Source organism: Lycium ferocissimum, chromosome 4 (assembly GCF_029784015.1).
Source record: "Lycium ferocissimum isolate CSIRO_LF1 chromosome 4, AGI_CSIRO_Lferr_CH_V1, whole genome shotgun sequence".
Taxonomy (NCBI): Eukaryota; Viridiplantae; Streptophyta; class Magnoliopsida; order Solanales; family Solanaceae; genus Lycium; species Lycium ferocissimum.
In genome coordinates this window covers 70,022,522-70,047,771 of record NC_081345.1, presented here as the reverse complement: position 1 = coordinate 70,047,771, position 25,250 = coordinate 70,022,522, and the positions used below count along the sequence as shown (strand labels likewise).

Genomic DNA, 25,250 nt, shown 5'->3' with positions numbered 1-25,250 from the left:
CAGGTATCGAGGCAGGCTATGTGTGCCAGATGTGGCAAGACTACGTCGTCAGATTCTGGAAGAAGCTCATCACTCCCGTTATTCTATTCACCCAGGAGCGACAAAGATGTACCATGATCTCAAGTTAATGTATTGGTGGGATGGAATGAAGAAGGACATAGAAAAATTTGTGGCTCAGTGCCTAAATTGCCAACAAGTGAAAATTGAGCATCAGAAGCTAGGAGGATTGTTGCAAGCCATACAAATTCCACTTGAAATGGGAAGTGATCAACATGGATTTCATTGTAGGTTTTCTTCGCTCCCAATACAAGTATGACTCCATATGGGTGATGGTTGACAGACTCACGAAATCAGCTCATTTCCTTCAAGTTAAGACCACATATTCGGCAGAAGATTATGCAAGGTTGTATCTTAAGGAGATAATGCGACTTCATGGTGTCTCGGTATCTATTATCACAGATAGGGGAGCACAATATACTGCTAGATTCTGGAAGTCTTTCTAAGAAGGTTTGGGTACTCAAGTGAGACTTAGCACAACATTTCATCCATAAACTGATAGACAAGCTGAGCGTACTGTTCAGACCTTGGAAGATATGTTAAGGGGATGTGTACTAGACTTCGGAGGAAATTGGGATGAACATTTGCCACTTATTGAATTTGCCTACAACAACAGTTATCATTCTAGCATCCAGATGGCTCCGTATAAAGCTCTATATGGAAGGAAATGTAGGTCGCCAATTGGATGGTTTGAAGTTGGGGAGACACAACTGATAGGTCCAGAATTGATTCAGCAGGCGGTAGAAAAGATCAAGCTTATCAGAGACCGATTGTTGACGGCCCAAATTCACCAAAAATCCTATGCAGACAACCATCGACGGAACCTAGAATTTCAAATCAATGATTGGGTATTCCTAAAGGTGTCACCGATGAAAGGCGTAATGAGATTCGGCAAAAAAGGCAAGCTCAGTCGCCGGTATATTGGACCTTATAAGATTGTACGCAGAGTGGGCCAAGTGGCTTATGAGCTAGATTTACCTCCAGAATTTGAATCAGTCCATCCAGTTTTCCATGTATCGATGCTCCGTAAGTGTGTTGGAGATCCTACTAGAATCGTACCTGTAGATGATGTTCAAGTTACGGAGAAGTTGGCTTATGAAGAGGTACCCATTGCTATACCAGATAGGCAAGTACGTAAACTTAGAAATAAAGAGGTAGCCTCGGTTAAGGTCTTGTGGAGAAACAATAACCGAGAGGAAATGACTTGGGAAGCGGAAGAAGACATGAAGTCCAAGTACCCGCAATTGTTTCCACCCCTGGAGGAGATTCAAGATGAGACGCCATTATCATAAGGTATGTAATGCTTTCTTTTAATGCTTTTGGTCGTGTGTGGCCATATTTTTCTTGCCATTGTGTTGTAGCCCTGTGAGGCAATGTTATTGTGGGTTGTTGTGACAGGATGGTAGCGCCATATTACAGGGGAAACTCTGGCGAAATTTCTGTAGAATTCCTAAGAACTTATTTATTTTATTTTTTTTAAGCAAAACCAATCAGCCTGATGCTGTTGGATTTTATTAAAAATAATCAAAGATATTTACAGAACAAAGTGAAAAAAAGCTGAAAAAAGCTATACTACTCTATCCTAGGAATGAAATAAAAGTCTAAACCTTGTTTGAACAGCTAAGTGTAACAATGAAGGAACTACAAACAAGTACACATTTCCTTTGGATCGATGCCATTGTCAGTCACCTCAAGCTCTCACCAGGTGCTATGGTATCTAATCTCACTGAAAAACTTTCAAGAAGAAGTGTTGTATGAAGCTCCTCATGGTTGTTGTCCTTTGCTGTCCAATATGCCTGATCACTCTTACTCATGAAGTTAGTTCGAATGTTTGTAGCTGGATTAGGTAACTAAGGAGATCCTGATAGTAGGCTGAACATTGCTGTTAATACCACACACTAACAAGGATAACCTTAGTCATCCAACCAGGACTACAATACTCAGATGAAACTGTTATCAAGAACTTTCACTCCCTTGTAAAACTAACTGTTGTGTAATCACTTGTTGACATGTCTACAGAAATCAGATGCATATGAATTCAGTCTGGTTCTCTATTTCTGTATATCTTGCTTCTGAAGTTAGGCATCATCATCTTATCACTATTGAGGATCTTCTTTGCACCTGTTGGTAACTCAGCAAATGAATGAAAATGAACTGTACCTGCAAAATCAAAAACCAAGTTAGCTAAAAAATCAGCAAGTGCATTGCCTTCCCTAAGGATATGAGCAAACTGCACTTGTCCCTTGTTCCTCCAAAAGTTGATCTTACTGACTTCCATACTGATTTTCCTTGGAATCTCCCATACTCCTTGAATAATATTTATCGTGGACAAAGAATCTGATTCAATCATTACAAGCACCAGATTATTTTTAATACAGAACTCAATTCCATCCAGTATAGCTACAGATTCTGCTTTGATGTTAGTTGTATCAGCTATTCTTCTTGCCCCAGCATATATCAGGTTTCCAACCTCATCTCTAATACAGAAAGCAGCTGAACTCAACCCTGGATTACCGCTAGAGGCCCCATCTGTATTGCACTTGAACCAACCAGCATCAGGAACCTTCCATTGCACCCTCCTATATCCTATTCTAGGCCTATAATCCTCCAAATATTTCACCATGTGAGGCCAATCATGTGGAATATTTCTTAGCCAAGGATATAATGTCTTCACCAGTTGTTGTAGATTGTAGTTGATCCCATTTATCACCTTTGTTTTATTCATCTTACCCCCATGCATGATGGTATTTCTTCTCTTCCATAATTGCCAGCATATGAATGCTGGTGCTGCCTGCATAACTGACTTGAGTTTTGTAGGAACTTGCATGTACCACCATTGCACTATTGTCTGATGAATCTGAATCCTTGGAACAATTATCCCCACAGCAGCATTGTAATATTGCCAAATTTCTGCTGCAAATGCACCTGTTAGGAATAGATGTTGAACTGTCTCCTCCTGATGAGGATTCAGACAACATCTACATCTAGATACAATGCTGATATTCATTCTCTTTAATACATCATCCACTGGGATTTTGAACTTCCACAATCTCCAAAGGAAGAATGATATTTTGAATGGAACTCCTTTGAACCACAATTTTGGAAAGTGAGCTGAAGTTTGAGCCTTTTTCCTGAGCAGATTCCAAGCACTCCCTATAGTGAAATCTCCTGTAGTACTAGCCATCCACCAGGCTTTATCTTTCTCCTCTGAGTGCTCCACTATATTCGACTCTTGTAGGATATGATCACATACATTACTTGGCAACTTGTTATGCAGTTTCTGTACATCCCAGCCTTCCGCAGTCATAAAGTATGACACTTCTTCAATGCTGGTGTCAATCTGAAAATCTGGAGGCATTACATGTTTTAGTGACCCAAGCTTAGTCTAGTTATCCTCATATACATCACATGCTCCATTTCTAGGTTCCCACCATATATGTTGATCCACCTGATCCCTTGATTCTAGCATTCTTTTCCACACTTGTGATCCACCTTTCCACTGCACTTCTGTAGGTTTCTTCTTCTTGCAATATTTATTCCACATGAAGGCTGACCATAATGTGTTTGATGTTCTAAATCTCCACCATAATTTGGCAAAAAGGGCCTTAGACACATCATCTAGAGATCTGAATCCTAATCCTCCTTCTTCTTTTGGTAAACAGACCTTGTCCCAGGAGGACCAATGCCTACTTTTACCTTCTTCTTTAGTACTCCAGTAAAACCTTGCAAAGATTTTATGAAGCTCATTTATGGTATATTTTGTGGGAACAACAGCTGACAGCATGTATATTGGAATACTCTGAAGCACACTATTTATAAGAACTGCTTTTCCACCGAAAGAGAGTAATTTTCCTTTCCAATTTTGCAGCTTGTTTTTCACCTTCTTGATGAGCTCATTCTAATATACCTTTTTCCTCCTTGAATGAAATATAGGGCATCCCAAGTATTTTAATGGGAATTGATCCCTTTTAAAGCACGTGTCGCTCCACCCGCCGAGACGAAGGCACCAGAAATCTTGTGATGCATATAAAAGGCACTCTTGCCTTTATTGATCAGCTGACACAAAATTGCCTCATAATCCTGCAGTATCTTCATAATTCTCTTCAATGACTCCCCTTCTGTAGAAGCAAATATTATAGTATCATCTGCATAAGCCAGATGATTCATATTTTTACTCCATTTAGGCATGCCATAGCCCACATACTCAACATTGTCAAATTCTGCATTTAGAACTCTTGATAACACCTCTGCTGATAAGATGAATAGTGCAGGTGATAGTGGATCACCTTGTTTGACACCCCTGGTTGAATGGAAAAATCCTTTGGCCTGACCATTGAAAAGGATGGAATACCAGTTATTTGCAATCAAGCTCCAAATCATGTCAATGAATTGACTAGCAAATCCCATTCTGCTGAGTACCTTTATCAAATATGCCCAAGAAACTCTATCATAGGCCTTTGCCATGTCCAACTTGATTACAACATTTGCTGGTTTTCCCCTTTTTCTGATGTCTGTCACTATTTCCTGTGCCAAGAGCACATTCTCAATGATGCTTCTACCTTGCACAAAACACCTTGATTAATAGATATCAACTCTGGTAGCACAGCTTCCAACCTATCATGAACCACTCTTGACAGCACTTTGTTGATAAAATTACTTAAACTTATAGGCCTTAAGTCTGAGTAACTTTGAACCAACTCCTTCTTTGGTAGTAGAACCAGATTTGTGTGAGTAACTGACTTTGGAAGAGTATGACCCTGAAAGAAAGCCACCACCATCTTGTAAACATCCAAGCTAATAATGTCCCAACATGTCTGATAGAAAATTCCAAGAAAACCATCGTGTCCACTAGCACTTGATCCACTAAGGTTGAATACGGCTTTTTGACTTCCTCAACACTAGGCATTTGACACGGAGATCATTTCTATTTTGATCAATCAAAACGAATGTGTGACATCAAATTTTCATCTCCAAATAACTCTTCTTGTGAAAATTTGTTGAGAATAAAAGCGCAAACCTTCATCGCCATTTGGTCATCATCCTCAATCCATGTACCATCTGAGTTTTGAATTCTTTTGATCTGCAATTTCTTCCTTCTTCCCTTTACTAGATTATGGAAAAATCTAGTATTTTTGTCTCTATCTACAAACCAATCCAGGCCTAATTTTTGTCTCCAATACTCTTCTTCATAATGCAAATATCTTTTAGTCTCAGCCTGAGCTTTTACGCAAAACCATTCTATTAAGTCGGCTTGGATTTTCTTCAAACAACTCTTCCTTTAATCTCACTATTTCCTCCTTATGATCAGTTGCTTGAATATATCCCCAAATACTTCCCCTCGCTCCATTTGGATAACACTCTTTTACCTTTTTCATCTTGCTTTTGAAGTTTATGAAAGGATCCTCATGCTCCCAAGTGGACCAATTCAAATTTCGACCGTATCCGGGAATGATGCATGTTCTATCCAAAATGCTAGAAATTTAAAAGGTCTGATCGATTCTCTCGCTTATCACCATAGGTACACGAAGTGGAGCATGATCGATCCGCTTCTTGCAAGATGTTCCACTTCAATATATCCAAAGTTGTCCGTAAGTAGTGAATTCACCAACATCCTATCCAATCTCTCAAAAATTCATGCTTCATCTCGCCCTTCCATTCCACCAAGTGAATGGACTTCCCTTAAAGTTTACCTCTTGAGATCACGAGTTTATGCAAAAGGCAAAATCTTCTATATCCGAAGTTGAATAGGATTACCCCATCTTTTCTTCATCATTCGAACCACATTGAAGTCTCCTCCTATTAACCGGGAACAAGATAATGTATTAGAAAGATGATAGATATCCTCCCACAACTCTAGCCTTTCGTAAGCACTACATTTAGCATAAACTAAAGTAGTAATAAGATGCGATTCAAATCTTGTAAAAAACGACTTCAAAGTAATCGTGAGTGGAATCCATCGTAACTTCTACATCTATATTATCGACCACAAAGTACCGTATTTTACCATTACGGTTGGCATTAGCTAAACACATGCCCAACCTCCTCCTTGTAATGGTTTATTGTTCGACGTCTTTGAAATGGTTCCATGAGAGCAATCAAGAAGAATTTATGGTGCCAGTTTAACATTTGTACCCTATGAAAGGCTTTTTGTGTCCTCACTGACCTAATGTTCCAAATGAATGATTTTATCATCATTTAACATTAGATTTAGTAGCATTCCTCTTTGGTACCACCCTGAGTGGAATTTGCTTGTCAATAGCACCCTTCTTGCCTTTCTTCTGACCCTTATTGTTAGACTTGCTATTAGCAGATATATCAGCCTGTTTAAGAATGTTTTTCTTATTCTTTTTAATATTCTCCTCCTTATCTTCTTCATGGAGATCTCTGACATCATCCTCTACTTCCAATACATCTATATTATGAGAGATCAGATCATGAAGCTCTTTGACTAGGGAAGACTTTCTACAAAGTGTCACCTGTTGATGCTCATTATGTGAAATCACCATTGCCTTTTCTGAGGAGGACTGATCTGGTGGATCTGCATCTTGCTCCACAAATATCTTTTCCTTCATCTTGTCACTTGTGGCCTCTACAAATGTTGCCTCTATTATCACTGACGGGGAACCCTCTGTCACCTCTTTAACTCCCTCTAATCCTGTATCATTTGTAGCCATATTTTCATCATGATCAGGATGAACATCTTGGCTTTGCACCTCCTCTTTGTCTGGCATCTCTACTTGCCTCAAAATTGTTCTCTTTTCTACTGTATTAGTGCCTTCATGATTTCCTTCAACTGATTCTTTGACACTGTCCTTTTTACAAGAGTCTCCATAAATATTCCCTTGTTCTTCATCTTCCTGTTGCCTTTCTCCTGTATTCAGTTCCTGAGAACTTAACATTCGAGGACGAATGTTTTTAAAGGGGAAAAAGTGTTACACCTTGAAAAATTTCATGTCGTTATATGGTAGGTAGACTAGATACAGGGTGATATGTAACGATGTCCCCATAGGCAAGAAAGGTTAGTTGGCGATTCTAATTAAGATTCCAAAGACATTTGAGGCAAAAGAAGAAAGTTCGTTGAGGAAGGCAAGGTATAAGTCGTGTTTTGGAAGGATTTCGCAAAGTACCGAGCTAATGTTGATTTAATAATGCCTTGATGAAGAGTTACAACGCTCCTTAGATCGTTAATGGAGTGTTAAACAAGTGCTAAGAAGGTTCCTTAAGGATTGGAAGTCAAACGAAACGACGAGAACAAGTTCGGAAAAAGGGTGAGTTATACGACTCTTTATACGGTCTGTATAATGGTCTGTATAATAGTCACAGTGAGGGGTGATCACTAGAAGCATTATACGGTCACTTATACGGACCGTATAAGTGTCCGTATAATGCACGTCGGGCAGCTTTGTCCATTTTATAAATATAAGACCCAAAGTTATTATTTTCATTTCTCACCTCCTCCTCACTTCTTGAAACCTCTAGAACCCTCCACCCATTTTACTAACACATATCCAAGGTGAATCAAAGATCAAACACCAATAACTAGTAGAATCTAATGCAAGAATGCTAATTAGGATTGATGAAAGCTAGATATCTCTTTGGAAGTGAAGCTAGGGTTTTCTTCAAATGAAGCATTTCCATCCAAAACCCATTCCTACGCAATCAAAGGTGAGTTTTATGTTCATTTCATAATATTAAGAGTATTGAATGGTTGAAAGACTTGGATTATGGAAGGAAGTGGAAAATGGAGTACAAATATGAGAATAGTGGAATTCTTGAGTGGTAATTTGATTTGAATCATAGTTCTTGACATGTTATGAGTATAGTCTTGTTATGAATGATATTAAGACTGTTAAAGAAGTATTATATGTGAATGAATACGACCTTGGGTGATAACCATGGTTAGGGATGACTTGAAGAGGGAATTTTGAGAATTGAATAATATCTAGCTTAACATGTTTATTGATCATGATATTGTGGATGTTGTTGTTGATTTTTGGGAGCTGTTATATTATATAGAGAAAGTAGAAACAAAGTAAATGCTACCCAATTTTTATTAGCTTTTAGTCGCTTTAGCTTAAGCTCAAGTATATTATCGATTATCTAATCTTAGCACGAATTCTCTTAAATGTAGAATCGTCGACTTCAAAGGTAACCATTGAGTCGACAGAGTTAAGGAGACAAAGAGGTATGTAAGGCAAGTCTCTTTCCTTCAAAGGCATGACTCTTATTATATGACTCCTTTCTTATGTTTCCATGATCTTCTTACATCCTAAAAGATAAGAGTTAGAGATTCTCAAGAGCTTCTATGAACTAGAGATGAGATATGTTTTATGACAATGATGATGATAGTGATGCTATGATTTCTTAATGTTATTCATTGATGTTAGACTCACCTTATGATGCTAGCTCCTTCAAGGTGGGACATGATGATCATTACTACTCCGTAATGGAATTGGGGGTTCTCGACCTTACGTCACCCCGACAGAGTCGGAGTTTTTACTTGAGTTTTTATGCATGCTTTATGATAAGTATATAATGATGAGATTACATCGTACCTACATGGCCGGGCAGATACCTCTAAGGCGGGCGGCATATACACCATGTCTAGATGGCATGGGCAGACACTATTAGTGGGCAGCCTGAGATGTTTGCCCAGGACGCGGGAGGCCCGGACGCTGGCTAATGATGATCACACCACACCTATATGGTCGGGCATTTACATACATATGTTTACATGATATGATGTTGTTTATTAAATGAGTTAGCATGCATGACTCCGCCTTAAGAGGCATCGATTACGAGGTTACCCCTTTGCCTTATATTCTTGCATCTCTTTATCATGTTATTGTGTATGCCTCACATACTCAGTACATTATTCGTACTGACGTCCTTTTTTTCTATGGATGCTGTGTTCATGCCCCCAGGTAGACAGGGAGGCGGCCCAAATTCTTAGGAGCTATTCAGCAGATTCACAGGAGCACTCCACTATTGCGGAGGTGCCATTTGTTAATACATTCTTTTATGTACATATTTGGGCATGACGGGGCCCTGTCCCATCCTTATGTCTCAGTACTCTTGTAGAGGCTCGTAGATACGTATGCGTGGGTAGTAGTTGTCTCATGAATATGTCAGTGTATGTTTTTGTATATCATTTTTGCAGCCGTGAGGGCTTATGTATATTTATGTATTATCTTGGAGATTATGTGTGTCTAGGATGGGTATGGTGATTAGCGCAATGAGTGGTGCTCGGTAGTCAGCTCCGGGTACCCGTCACGGCCCCCTAGTCGGGTCATGACAAGAACGCTTCATAAATTGTGAGAGATAACCTGAATTCAATTAGTTGATTCATCTTACTTTACTTTCTATACCCCATACCACTTACCTAGATATTAGTTGTGACATGCTAACTACCTCAAGAAATGTGCCGTAGTCCTATACCTACAGCCTGTAGCTTGTCTGGTAATATACTTGTTACAGGCTATGTGTCCACCAAACACAATATGCAGGGACCTGGTTTTTTACCAATTCCTTTTCACAATGCAGTAAGTACAGAAGGTGTGATTTTAGCGTGGAAAACTCCTTGCTCAAAGGATTAAAAACCACAACCGACCTTAGTAGGATTTCAGTTCACTAACCGAGCACTTCAGATTACAACCTATTGTAAGCTAGGAAATAACTCCCATGATCCCTCAACCCTTACAATAGTAGCAACCTAGGAACTAACTCCTATAGTCTCTCAACCTTTGCACTACTCCGATTGCCAATACCTCCACTTGACTAACTCTAGCCAAGGAAACTAAGGTCAACTACCTCTTAGCCAGACCCAACTAATACACCTTAGACAATCACTAGCCAAGGGTACCACTTAATAGATTGAAAGGTAAACTGCCTAATAACTACTAAGAATTTGAAATACCTACAAAAACTTCTTATAAGAGAAGAGTAGGTTTACAAGTAAAAGCACATGAAACAAAGCTTAAAACAAACTAGGAGACTAAAGCATATTCAATGTTGGAATCAGGTCCTTCTGTTTGTGATTGTCTTTGTTGAACACTTGGAGAGTCTTGCGACGGCTGCACCTTTTGGGTGATTTTTAGGTTTCCAAGTGATACACAATATGTTGCAACATGTTGTGTATATAGCGGGAAGCATGTGGGATTGATAGAGACCATTCAATAGTTTGACCTAAAGCATGAGACAGCTCACTGACAGCTCACTGTTGCACATGTGTGCAGTGAGTAGCTCGGTTTAACAGTTGTCTCTGTTGACGGTGCATGGTACATAGATAGCAGATCACAAACCAGGTCTCTAACTGGTTCTAAATCAGTTTGACAATCATTAGAACAAAAAGCACTTGGATTTATCAATTTTCCCCTTTTTGATGATAACAAACTTATAGATGATGTTCCCCCTGAGAACCTGCTTCCCACTTGTTCCTTCTGCGAAGCAGACCATCATTTTCAAGGCAGCAGCAACAATAAAAAAAATTCCAACTGGAAGACTAGATCTCCAACTTATCATTACATATCAATCTTCCATTTTTTTTTGTTCAGCATTTCTCCCCCTAACATCTCTTCCCCTTTTGTTCAGCATGAGAATCACCTATTCATCATCGACTCATCTTCCACCTTTTAGCATTATAAAAAAGCATTGAAAGCTAGTAAAAGTTTAGACATATTAACGCTGACCCGAAGGGGCAATGAATATGAGTAGAATTAGGGAAATAAGCAAGCAATAAAGAATAAGACAATGTAATTTGCCTAAATAGAAATTAGAAAATAGGAGAGTAATCTGGTCAGTACTCAAAAATATAGATTCATACTACAAATGTACCAATAGTCATATCAGGCAAAAAAGAGCAGAATCTAAGAAGAGGGGGAAATGAGACAGGGGCTATGAAGGATTCTTGGAGCTGTTTAGGGCTTGAATGAGTTTGTCAACTCTTTTATTATGAGCTTGTTGGTTCTTTAGCATTTGGTCCCAAGATTCATTCAATTTGACTTTTTGCTGGTCCCTCTCAGCTTGCAGTTTTTCTATTTCAGTTGCTTCTTCAGTACTAGAACCTGAGGCCTCTATTCGTTCGACTAATTTTGCTTTTAAAAGTGGATTTCTTGCTTTGAGCTGCTGAATCTCTGCATTGGCTGCCTCTTGAGCTTCAATCAAGATTGAGATAGTGGTGGGTTTGGCACTCTTCGCTGCTTTAGGTGCGAGTCCACAGTCTTCCAAAGTGGCTAGCGAGACCAGATGCTCTTTTTGTCCCTAGAAAGGCAGTGCCAGTTTTCATTTGAAAGTGTATAAGCACCTTTGTGAGAAAGAAGCCATATGAGAGTCCAGTTTTCCCTTGCATAATCCTTACCACTTTTATCATCCGCTCAATCATGATAACTGACAGGTTGATTGGTTCAAAGGATATTAGAGCTTTCATGAGGACTAAATCTGCGACAGTAACGCTAGAGCTTTCCGTAGCTCTTGGCAAAAGTGCTTTGCTTACGAATTCAAAGACCAGTTGGTGCCAGATTTTAGCTCGTGCTTATAGAGACTCGCCTTTGTAGCAGACTTTTCTATCTTTACGATGACCTTTTTGAAATTAGTAGAGCCCTTTCCTGTTGCAAGCCTCACCCCTTCTGTCTTCACTTCCAAGATTTGTGTAAGTATTGACTCAGTTAGCACAAACTCCTTTCCATTTACTGTCAAGGCCAAAGTATCATCATCGATTTTGACCAAGCAATTGTACAGTTTTGTAACTTCAGCTTCATAGATGCTGGGTGTTGGTGGAGTGAAGAGATGAGTCCATCCTTAAAATTCCACCATCTCCATTAACTCATGCATCCCAGATACCTCCCATAGGCTTATATCAAGAATTCTCCAGAAAAGAAGCTTCTGTTGCTGCAAATTGTCTTTACCTTTTTGTCTTTTGGAAGAACCATGTTCCTTATTTAACACCACTTTTCTTTTCTTTTGAGAAGAAAGTTGAATATCGTGATCTCTTTCTTCCCTTTCACTCCAACTTTTAATTTCAACTTGTTCACTCTTGTCTCCTTCAGATGTGAGATTTTGAGTGCTTTCTATTTCTCCCACTACCCTATTCTTAGAATTCCTTCTAAATAGAGAATTTTCTTCTCCATCAATTTACCTTTCATCGGTAAGACCACTCTTTTTCTTTCCCACTATTTTTATTTTCTTGCTCTCGGTTCGATTGCATTTCTCACTTTGACTGTAGATGGCTGACAGCGATGCAAATTTCCTTGTTGTTCTACGATTTCAAGTTTCAAAGGGACTATGTGTGAGAGATTTGGGGTATATTCATTCAAATTTTGGTCAGAGGAAGATAAACAATTTGACTCTGAAGACTTGGAGTCCATTTTCATTTAGAGACACAAAGTGAAATCGGGTGACAAGAGATAATGCAAGGAAATTTTGATGTGTAAGGAATAAGAATAGAGAGATGGATGGATGATCTGATTATTTCTAATGGAAGGAGAGAGAGAGACAAAGGAAGCATTTAAGGTGGCCTATGCGACGCTTTGGAGAATGTGCAATAAGAGGGAACAAGCGGTTCATGAGAAAGACAATGATTCGTGGGAGACGTTATTTTGAGAATTTCTTTTGGTGAAAGGTGTATGATTTTAATGGGAAAATTTTGCAGTTTAACCACATATATGAGTACTGAAAGGATTACTAACCTGAGTCATAGGGACCAGATCCCTGAAAAAAATTCTTGAGACAAAAGACAACTTTGAAGTGTGCGACATTGCTTGTGCTTAATCTCTCTTTGTTCTGTCATGCACACATACCTGTAATGGTATAACAGTAACTTAGATATAGTCGAAAAACACTTATCAGCCCAATACCTTTCTTATTGTCATGATTTTTCAGGAAATTTGAGAGACTCGATTCTTGATTTTGGCACCACTTGACTCAGGAAGAGAGTTTCGCCCTTTGTTACCAACTGCAAACATCCTCCAGTAAAGGCTTTAAGGGAAGAGATACATTAGTTTGAAATGATAGCTTGTCACCCCCAACCAACTATATCATCACCACTATATTATCACCATCCTTTCATTCTTCCTCTCCCCATGGACAATATCACTAATTTGTTTTGGTAACCCAGATAAGTTTGGGTCCTTTACTTTTGAAAAAAGGGTGAATCAAGTTCCTTTTGGCCATGTGGGTAGCACCTCCCTTTTCCTTTCTAATGATCCTTTCTTTTGAGGACACCTTCTTCCATTTTAGGTTTACTTAACACAAAATTCTTGTTTCTCTGAATAGACTTGATCCTTGCTATGCATGTCTCTTTGTAGTGACCAGCTTGCCTACAGTGCGTGCACAACCCATTTTCAATTAAGGAGACAAACTTGTTGTGTTGTAGGACATTTCTTCTTTCTCAAAACCAAGTCCTTCTCTACCATTTCCTTTACTTTTGTACATGGGGCGTGATCACATCAGCGGACCAGGCTCATTTGAGAGCCATGTCAAGATCAAGCTTGGTCCTTTCCAAGTCATCCTTCAGTAGCCTATTTTTCTCTATTTCAGTAATGAGCATTTGTTTTGTTGTCTTTAGCTCATTGTAAAACTCCCGAGAAGTTTCACTTACTTCAGCTCTTCCTTTAAGAAAGGCTTCCACACCTTCTCTCGATTGACTTTCCAAAGAGATGTTTTGTTGGCTTGTCTCATAGATCGGTTCCTTCACTTCTCCAATGGGTAAGCATAGGTTGTTCTCTTCTTGCTCCACCTCATTATCATCACTTCTCATATCATAATCGTCCATGAGAGCAAATATTGATTCATATCCAGATGCTTCATCTTCAATGGCTATCATTGACGTGTCTCCACGATCATTTTCATCTTCTGGTTCACTAGAGGAATCTCCCCATGTAGCAAGCACTTGCTTTACTAGCTCGTCAGTAACTTCTCTTCTTTTAAATCTTTGGCCGAGGATCTGGTTCCTCCTGACATCTGTCATGATTGTCTTATCTGTTTTGGGGACAGCCTTTCATTAAGTGACTAGGTTTCCTACACTTGTGACAACAGTTGTCATTTCCTTTGAAGTTTCTGCTGGAGCTTCCAGTCTTGAGGATTCCACTGTTTCTCTTGATTATCTTCTTAAATCTCCATCTGAGATAAGCCATTTCAGATACGTCATCACTTGAATCTCCTCTGCTAGCTTTGAGAACCAGAATTTCTTCTTTCTTTGGTTCATTCTTTTACGGTTTTTTCATTTTCATCTTTATCTCATATGTCTTGAGATTTCCAATCAGTTCATCAACAGTCAGCTTGGTAAGGTCTTTGGCTTCATAGATAGTATTCACTTTGCTATCCCAAGAATCAGGCAAAACTCTGAGTAGTTTCCTCACTAGTTTGGTCGTTGAGATGACTTCTCCAGAGAGTTGGGTTCATTGATTATAGAGGTGAATCTAGCGTGCATATCATGGATAGATTCCTCCTCTTTCATTTTGAACAACTCATACTCTGTGATGAGCATGTCAATCTTGGAAGTTTTCACTTGAGTTATTCCTTCATGTGCAGTTTGAAGAGCTTCCCAAATCTCCTTGGCAGTTGTGCATGATGAGATTCGGTTGTACTCATCTTCTCCTATTCCACAGACAAGGATTTTCTTTGCTTTAAAGTTCATCTCAATAACTTTCCTGTCTGCCTCGGAGTATTCTTTTCTAGTATTTTGGGTGGTTTTTACACCATCTTCATCTCGATTCATGGGAATATGAGGGCCATCACAAATGATGTCCCATAACTCTGAGTCTTCAGCCATGATTAAATCATGAATCCTAGTCTTCCACCACCCATAGTATTTCTATTAAATCTAGGTAGCCTGGTGAAAGACTGTCCTTCTTCCATATTTGGTGGGGCTTCCATTTTACAGATTCTTTTTAGGTGTTAATCTTTTAGAAAGCACCTGCTCTGATACTAATTGTGGCAGGCTATGCGTCCACCAAACACAATATGCAGGGACCTAATTGTTTACTAGTTCCCTTTCGCAATGTAGTATGTACAGAAGGCGAGATTTTAGCATAGAAAACTCCTTGATCAAGAGATTAAAAACCATGACTTACCCCATTAGAATTTCACTTCACTAACCGATCAACTTCAGATTACAAACTATTGTAAACTAGGAACTAACTCCCATAATCCCTTAACCCTTACAATAGCAGCAACCTAGGAACTAACTCCTATAGTCCCTCAACCTTTCAATACTCCTATTACAAATACCTCCACTTGACTAACTCTAATTAAGGAAACTAAGGTCGACTACCTCTTAGCCGGACCCAACTAATACACCTTAGACTAACACTAGCCAAAGGTACCCCTTAATAGATTGAAAGGTAAACTGCCTAACAACTACTAAGAACTTGAAATACCTACAACAACTTCTTATAAGAGAAGAGTAGGTTTACAATTAAAACACATGAAACAAAGCTTAAAACAAACTAGGAGACTAAAGCATCTTCAGTGTTGGAATTAGGTCCTTCAGTTTGTGATTGGCTTTGTTGAACACTTGGAGAGTCTTGCGACGGCTGCACCTTTTGGGTGATTTTTAGGTTTTCCAAGTGACACACAATATGTTGCAACATGTTGTATATATAGTGGGAAGCATGTGGGATAGTTACAGACCACTCATTCAAAAGTTTGACCTAAATCATGGGCCAGCTCACTGCTTTACTTGTGTGTGCAGTGAGTAGCTCGGCTTTACAGTTGTCTCTGCTGACGGTGCATGGCACACAGAGTGCAGAATAGGTCTATATCTGGTTCTGAATCAGTTTGACAATCATCAAAACAAAAAGCACTTGGATTTATCAATACTTTAAGCTTAGATTTAAAACCATTTAACTATCATCTGGGAATCGTTTTATAACCATCCTAGACATCATTCACGTTACTAATGTTCTATAACTTCTTGCTTTGTACTTCGTGGCCTATCACTAACATCAAATAAACAAGGCTCTCATTTCTTATCAATTAGTAATCATCGACACGTAAATCCTTCCCACTTATACCTCTAGTCATTGGAACATACAACAACCATCAAACATATAAGCTCCCCTTTTCCTCATCGACTAACCGATGTTATTTTACAGAAGTTCTCTTAAGGGTGCTACTATGGCTCATTCTTACTCTCGGAAAGAAACAAGGGGCTACTAACAGACTTATGAAACTTTAGTTATCGGGGAAATACCAAATTGAACATCTAGAACCTGAACAAGACAAGTGGAGCAATTCTTGCTAATTTACCCGATGTGGCCGAGGTTCTTACATAGGAGCCGTTATGGCTCGTATACACTTCATGAATGGAGTATAAGATTTTTACTAAACATGTGAAGCTCGTATTACTGAGGTGACATCAAATCGAGAGTACTAGAAGCTATCAAATGTATGAATAGAGTTTCTCTAGGACTTGGCTTCAGACTCGAACTTCGTGGACTTCTACTATAATCCCTCCTAAGGGAAGAACTTTACTTTCTTTATGAAACTCGTAGCTTAGACTTCGAGAAGTGATATGCTTCGATAATGACTGATCTTGATCACACGACTTTCCTTAAGGAACTCTTATGGTTCAAGTCATGAAATTTATATACTTATGAGCTCTAAGCTCCATAATTCACATAGGAAGCAACCAATACATGTCATGCCGTAGCGGCGAGTCAAAGAATAGCCTTACGTACCATTAAACTTACATACCTTTAACTTCGACCCTCGGATTCCGATGAAGGACTCATCCTCCTTTTACCATCAACTACAATAAGGAAACAATACAGTAGTTAACAACCAGGAACACAACAACTAACCAACGAACGACAAACTAAGCTATACAAGCTTTTATAACATGTATCTTTACCTAGCTCCCTTCAAATTCTTGCAACTTCATCAATCAACATATAAACACTTACATAAATATCTCTAGCCCCTTCATATAAAAAAACAACCTAACTTTACCACCAAACTAGTCCCAACACACTATGTAGTACAATCAACACTCAACCACATCATCTAGTTATTCAACTTACAACTTGTACCTTCTACGCATAGGTAAATCATCAAACTAAATTAAATACAACATGCTAATACTTCTAGCACCTGCAAACAAGAAAAACAGTCCCAATATACTATACAACACAGCTAGTAACTCAACTACATCAATCAATCTTCAACTTACCAACTAGTAATAACCAAGTGCTTCTAAAATATCAACTAGCTCATATAAAACACTTTTATATTTCCAGCACCTAAATCATTATAAGAGTAGCCTCACAACACCATATAGCACCCAACATACTGCATAGCACCTAGCAACTGATCTACAAAAAATAAAATAACACTAGTACTAACAAGAGAAACATACCAACTAACTAATGAGCGATAAGCTCATTCTACTATAAATCGGACAACACCTCCCCAGTTTCTTTGTCATTCCTCAAGTTTAGAATAATAACAACAACAACCACAACCAACAACCATACATCCAGCACCTTAAAGGAAACAAAACAACCCCAAAACATCCTATAAATGACCCTCAACTCAATTACACATCCATCCTCCAACTTGTAGCAACTAAACACATATAGAGATTGAATAAACCAATACACATAGATAAGAGAAGAAACCTTACCTTAATTGTCTCAACTTGCAACTTCATCAATTGCTATCTCCTAAAGCTCCTTCCCACCAACTCAAGGAACCCCCTGGAAACCCTAAGGAGAAGAAATCGCTTCCAATACTTGAGTATGAAGAGAGAAGAGGGATTTTCCTTTGCTATTTTGAGCTATAAGCTATTAGAAAAGGAAGAAGAGAGGAGAATGCATGGCCGTTTTTTCTAGGGAAGAACGTTAATAGAGAGAGGGAAGAGAGAAGAGGTGGCTAATTATCTTGGTGAGAGAAAAATGAATGTAAATCTAAAGGCATTATGTATATATTTTAGCCCTTAAATGGGGTTGGGATGATTGGGAATGAATTTGCCCCATCTCACCTATTTCTTGTCATTTATTTTGGGCCACTCATTTCTAAGTAAGAGATGCACCTACTTGGCACTTTCTTAATCTTGAAGGTTACTGATTTTCTCTATACACTTGTATCATCCTCATTTAATAAGTAGGATGGGAATTAAGTAGGCCAAGAAACTAAGATGTGTAAGGACATGTGAGCAACTAGGTGAGGCACGTAGGTAAAACATATACGTGAAGCACAGAGGTGATACACGTAGATGAAGCTCGTAGGTCATCTACCTTGTCTGACGTCTTATTCATTTATGAATCTCATTTACACTTGGATTCTTAGGCTTAACTATAACATTATCCCTCCATACTCAAGTTTATTCTTCGACTTCAACTTCGGCATACACATGTTGAGAGGTATGGGGTGTTACAGGTTATGTCTTAGTTTAGTTTATGTTGGTCCCTTAAAGTCAATTTTCTTATTCTTTGTTGTTTTATAATTGTTAATTACTGCAAACAATATTCTATCCTTTTATTATGTGTTTGGTTGCAACGTATTTATCGTGGTTAACTTGGAGTTAATATTCAACTATGGTAGGGACTGGACTTATGAGCCACAAGTCAAGTATCAAAAGAAGTTATTTTACATTTAGGAAGGTTATGACCATCTATATTTTATTGATATTGTAGATGGTATTATAAGTACATAAGGTTTATTGGGGTTCAACAACTTATAGCAGCTGCCCTTTCTGGTAGTTTCTATGAAATTGAGGGGGATAGTGGTATTAGGAGATTGTTGGCAATGGTTGGTGCTGATTACTCTGTGATTAACTTTTTTCTTGATGATGATTGTGAGTTAGCATTTGATGTATCTAATATTATGAATTATGCTGAGTCTTCTAAACCTAATGTTGATGCTTCTAAACCTATCCCCAAGACTACTAAACCTGGTGTAGGGGTTGCTACTGATTGTAGCTCAATTAAGGGTGAGGATGAAAGTGACTTAGGTTCTTCAACTTATGAATCTAATGATTTATTGCAAATCAAAGGAGGATGAACATAAGTGATCAACTGTTAGATTACAAAGAACTAGACAAGAGTATTACATTCAAGGATATTCCTGAAGCTAGGAAGTGTCAAAAATTGTATGCTTTAGCAAATAAAAAGTGTTGCAGGTTATTAAAAGTGATACAAAAAGGCTGAGGGGTGAATTTCAAGTAGGTTACCCATTTGTTTATCTTATTTATTAGGATGGGGACTGCCATGGGGTTAGAATCAAGACCCTAAACACAAATCATAATTTTTTCATTGTTTATGATAACAGTAGGGTTGCCTACTTCACTATTGCACATTATTTTACAGAGAAGCTTCAAAATAATCTCAAATATAAAGTGCAGGAGATATAGGCTTCTTAAAGGCTGCATTTGAGCTTCATGCAATTCATGGCCAGTGCGAAAGCACAAAAACTTGATTCTAAATAAGCTACAAGGTAGCTTTAAGGATGATTATAATAGGCTAGAGGCCTATGCCTATGAGTTGAGGATTAGTAATCCTGGAAGTGATATAGTAATCAATTTGCTAAAAAGATGCACCTCTTGAAGGTAGGAGGAGATCCTGTCAAATGTGTATTTGTTTTCATGCATTGAAGTTGGGATTCAAGAATGGTTTGAGACCTTTCATTGGATTGGATGTGACATTTCACCAGGGAAAAGGTAAGGGTCAGCTTTTTGTTGCTATTGCACTTGACTCAAACAACCATTTACATCCCATGACAAATAGACAAAGAGAAATTAGGACTAGTTCTTGAAATTGTTGAAGATGTCACTAGAACTAAACATGGGAGAGGGATACACTTTTATTTCAGATATGCAAAAGGTACCATTTCTGTCCGTTTCTATTTTTTATTGCTCTGTCCATTAATATGTTTCTATCCAGTTTTCTATGTTACAGTTCTATCCAATTTTTTCATATAAATGGTTCAGTCTATCTTTATTACAGTTCTGTCCACTCTTCTTTTACTTGCAATCTTTTCTTATGTTGTGTTTTCTTATGAATTGTACGGTTTTCTTGAGGCAATGAAAGTTGTGCACCCAGAAGCTAACCATAATTGAATAAAACGATGGAGATCTAGTGAAATGAAAAAGTTGATGTAGTGGAGTGCGTGGTACACCTATTAGGAGGAGTTGTATGACCAATTGAGGAAGCTAGGGGACATGGATGAACATGTCAAAGATTTGATTCATTATCTTTCTCAATCTTGGAGTAGAGCATTATTTGACACTGTATGCATAGATATGGCTGTGGATAAAAACTTTACAGAGTCATTCAATGCATGGATCTTAGATTCAAGGTACGAACCCATAATTATAATGCTAGAGGATGTTAGGTTGAAAGTTATGAACATGTTGAGGGAACATGATGAGAGGGTGAGGGCATGTCCTGCTAACTTCAGCCCTCAATGCATGAGGTTTTATGCTGATTATTTGAGAAATTCTCATACTTGTGTTCATCTTTTTAATGGTGACTTTGGATATAAGAGTGTTGAAGGGGATAATAGACACACAATGAGCTTGACCTCAAAGTAATGCACTTGCAGGACATGAAAGCTTTCTGGCATACCATGTCCTCACACTACCAAAGCTTTGATGTACAAGAGGATTGACCCCTTGACCGAAATTCATTGGTGGTACAACAAAGAGGAAACCTTAAGAGCTTATTCATATAAAGTCGCAGCTTGTTAGGGGTGATAAATTCTGGAAGGTAGACCCTTCTCATGTAGTGGAGACACCACAAATTGTCAACTTAGCTGGCAGGCCTAAGGTGAAGAGGAATAGACAAAAAGATGAAGCAATCAAGGCGACAAAGAGCATGGTCTTCTTTCAGGAAAGGCAGGGTTATGGTATGCAATAACTGTGGACCATCAAACCACAATGCGAATGGGTGTAAGTTACCTGTGAATGGGTGTAAGAAGGTAACTGTTACTTTTAATATCCATTAACAATGTACTTTTAATTATGTAATAATTTTCTTATGTTTATGATAGTATGTTAAGGGAAAACAACAAGTGAAAAGGAAGAAAAAATTTGTTGATTATATAGACATTGATATGGACACACCACTGGACACACAACTACTTGGACTAGAGGCAACTCAGACCACTAAAGAATCCAACAATCTAGGAACTCGGACATTTGTTCTTCATGCCTACCCTAGCGGTTCATGTCCAGACTTTGAGTTTTCAGAATTTACAGATGCAGAGGAGCTTGACTTGAGGCCTAAAGTTGTTTTAGAGGCAAGAACAAGGCTCTAGAAGAGACAACAAGCACAAATGGTAACTAATACAGGAACTATCAACTTAATAGGTGATGCAATTGGTGTGAGTAAGCCAATAAATTTGTCATACTCACCAAGAGGCCTCACAATGGGAGGGTATAAAGTTGTTACCCGCCACCATCTATAGTTGTAAGCTCTGAAAAATTTAATAAACTTAAGCCAAGGATGCACTAAGTACTATGTTGATATGTTTTTAGAGTAATGGTTTGGTACTTATATGTCCAATCTAAGCAATTTTCTTGGTGATATAATTAATGGCTTAAGCTAGTACATTTGATAGCAACTCTTTCATGTTTTGTTATGATTGTAGGATGCCATAGTATGACATAGGTGGTAATTTTTTTTGTGGGTTATAATATGACATTTTCGTTTGTTATTTCAACTTCTAAGTTGACAGTTATTTAGCTATGTGAAGTATATGGTAACCGCTATTTAGGACATTCAATTTGTTCTAGTTTTATTTTGTGTAATCTTAAATGTTGTTACTCTCTATTACTGGGAATGATGGGTGGTGGTGGTGAAGGGGTGGTTGGATTTTTATTTTTGGAGAAATGGGGCTGGTTATGATAAGCTCTCAAGTCTTTCCATTTTCAGCTGATCAACAAGTGTTATGGTACACTCTTTTATCATGAGAAAGGAAAGTAAAACTTATGGGTTGCCCCAACTTAGAGATCCAATTAATCACATCTAGTAATAATTTGATATATGTTTGTCATTGCAAAAATAGAGCGTTTTATGAAGTCATGGACATATTTAGTTGTAAAACATCCTCGCATATTGAAGATAAATGACCATGAGAATTAAAAAAAAAAGCTTGCCAATTCTCTCTTTCCCTTAAGGATGAAATATCTGTTTTTGCTTGTAATTGTACGATGATTTTGTGTTGGTTTTGTGCATCTGTCGGTATGGTTTTGCTAAATTTGGCTAAGATGGTAAAGCAATCAATTGTCTTTATATGTAGGGGCTAAAGTTTCTATAGACCTTATGAATTATAGTTCAAAGCAATGTTGTGATTAAGATAGATTTAGTTTAATTTTGTAGAAGACCTTGTATGCTAATTAGGGGAAACATTTTCTTGTCCACAGAGAAAAAACTTTATCCAAAGAGAGAGTGAGAGAGCTGTAGCAAGAACTTGGTAAATGGGAAAAACAATGAAGGGAAGAACATGCCAACATTGAAAAGTAATGCTACTTATCAAGAAAGTTGCAGCACGAACCATTTTTAATACACCATCTGTTCCCATCTATGTGAACCTATTTTCTTATTATCCGTGCCACAAACAGTTTACCTTTATGCAATGATTTATAGCCACACAAAATATATATAACTCATTTAACACCACAAGTTTAAAAGTCTTCTCTTATTTCTTAAACTGCATGCCCAGTCATTGGGTTCACATAAATTGAAATAGAGGGAGTAGTAATTACGTCCTATGTTGGATGAACAGCAAAAAGTGTTGGGTTTTCTAAAAAGGGGAAATAACCCCTATATACAACCCACACATCTATTTGCATCCTATAATCCATATATACAACTCACACATTTAGTTTGTAGCCGATGTAACCCACTGTATCATCGGTATATAGATAATGTATATATACGACTCACACATCTAGTTTGCAACCGATGTAGCTCACTGTATCACTGATGTATAGGTAATATATATATTCTGTATAGCTATATATAAAAATTACATACTCTATGTATATAATATATATGCTTTATATAATTGATGTGCTGTGAAATTATGGCACATTTGGTACCCTTTTAAGAGAAGTTTTACTGGTTTTTAAGCAAATATGTGTTATTTTGATGTGTTTTGTTGTGTTTCAGGTAAATTTAGGAGTTAAAGGACAAAATCACAAAAATTGCATGATTTGGCATTGTTATGAAGTTTCACAGGCCCTATATAATTATACGGACTGTAATCCTGACCGTGAATTATGGATAGTGAAGCAGAACGTTGCAGTTGAAGTTGCTATTTTATGGGCACATTTTACGGACCGTATCTTGTGATATGGGCCGTACTTCAAACCGTATTTTGTGATTACAACTGAGGCAGAGAGTTGGGTTTGAAGATGAAGAAATACGGAAAACTTTCACGTACCGCATAATATTATACGGGCCGTATAAGGCGATCGTACTTTTCACTGAAGACTTGAAGACTGCTTGACCGTTTAACTTTACACGGTCCATATTTTATTGTACGGACTATAAATAATGGCTTCAGGGACCTATTTGCAATTATGTGATTTTATATTTTTGGAACCTTATAAATAGTTCATTGTAGGGTTTTATTTATGGGGAGTTGTCAGTTTTATACTATTTTTTTCCAAAGATTGAATACTCAAAGTTTTTGAAACTTTCTCTCAATTCCAATCAATCAAAAGTAGGCATTGTGATTTCTATTATCGCTTTTTGTTCTTCCACTATGAGTTGCTAATTTCTCTACTAAGATTGTGAACCCTAGGATGGGTGTTTTGTGATTGGTGTTTGGGATTGATAGATGCATAATGGATTGTTAGGGTTTATTTATTTTTCGTTCTTCGTTCATAATTGATGGTTGCAAACATTGATTAAAGTGATAAACTTTGCTTAACTTGGGAAAGTGAGTAGGGTTTGGCAGGAATATATAACAAGAACTCAAGGTGTTAACCCTTGTTTAATAAATTCACTTAGGAATAAGAGAAATTTACTTGGCATGAATTAACCATTCTTCACATACACTCTTTTATATTTGGGAAAATCGTAAAGAGAAGTAATCTTTAACTGTAGGAAATATTAGGGATTTAATTAGAGGTTAAGTATGTCCTTAGAATGATCCATTAGAAGTATATCATGATCAATCACCATAGCATACACTTTATCTAAAGGGGGACGCAACCTTGGTTTCGTTTAACATATATTACAATCCCAAGCAATTAGTTAGCAGTTAGTCATAAACAACTAATCTTCTACAAACTCAACGGAATATGAAACTAGACCGCAAGAAAGTACTATACGACTTTAGTAACCTTTTCACACCATATTCCCTATGGGATTCGACCCCAACCTAGTTGGATTACTATATTTGAAATCTTTCACTTTACATCATTTAATAGGTGTAATTTGAGCGTATCAAATTTTGGCACCGTTGTCAAGGAATATGGTTTTGAAATTACTAAAACTTAAAGTCTTTTTCTATTCCATCACACCTTGTCTGTTGTTTATTGTGAACCAGGTGACCATGAACAATAAAGGAGGATGTGGAGCAGGTGGTAATAGGAATGTGCAAGTGAAAGACCCACCAGTGGAAGTGGAGATGGAGAATGTTTTTGCAGATATATTAGAAGAGGTGGAATATGCCTCTGCTATTTTTCCACCGAGGATTAATGATGCATACAGCAAGATTGACTCCAATATATACCAACTGGTAAAACTTGAGGGATATTTTTGAAACTCTAACGATGATGACCCTCACCAACATTTGAAGAACTTCGTGGGTGTGTATGCCCAACATATGCAGAATGCTATTCCAGATGATGCTACTCGGCTAAAAGTTTTCAAATACTCTTTAGCCGATGAAGCAAGAGTTTGGTTTGAGAAGCTGCGCCACAACACTATTCATACGTGGGGAGAGCTTGTTGCTATTTTCTCAAGAAATGGTTTCCACCAAGAAAGAAAGCTAAGATTCGTAAGAAGATATATGATTTCAAACAGCTTCCGGGGGAACAACTATTTGAAGCTTGGGAGAGATTCAATGAATATTCGCAGAAGTCTCCCAATCATGGTGTTTCAGAAAATATTTTGATGGAGAAGTTCTATAGAGGGATAGATACGTTGACATAAGCAGTCACAAAAAATGTAGCTGGTGGGTGTTTTATGGACCAGACTTATGCCCGAATCATTTCGTTGCTTGATAAGCTTACACCTCATCAA

At 37.9% G+C, this 25,250-nt stretch overlaps 1 non-coding gene across 1 annotated transcript; it reads right to left on the bottom strand.

Moving 5' to 3' along the window:
- Positions 1-24,999: 24,999 nt before the first annotated feature.
- LOC132055006 (small nucleolar RNA R71) lies at positions 25,000-25,105 on the bottom strand. The gene has a single exon (XR_009414474.1). It is a non-coding gene; the product is annotated as a small nucleolar RNA R71 (small nucleolar RNA).
- Between the last annotated feature and the right edge of the window lie 145 nt (positions 25,106-25,250).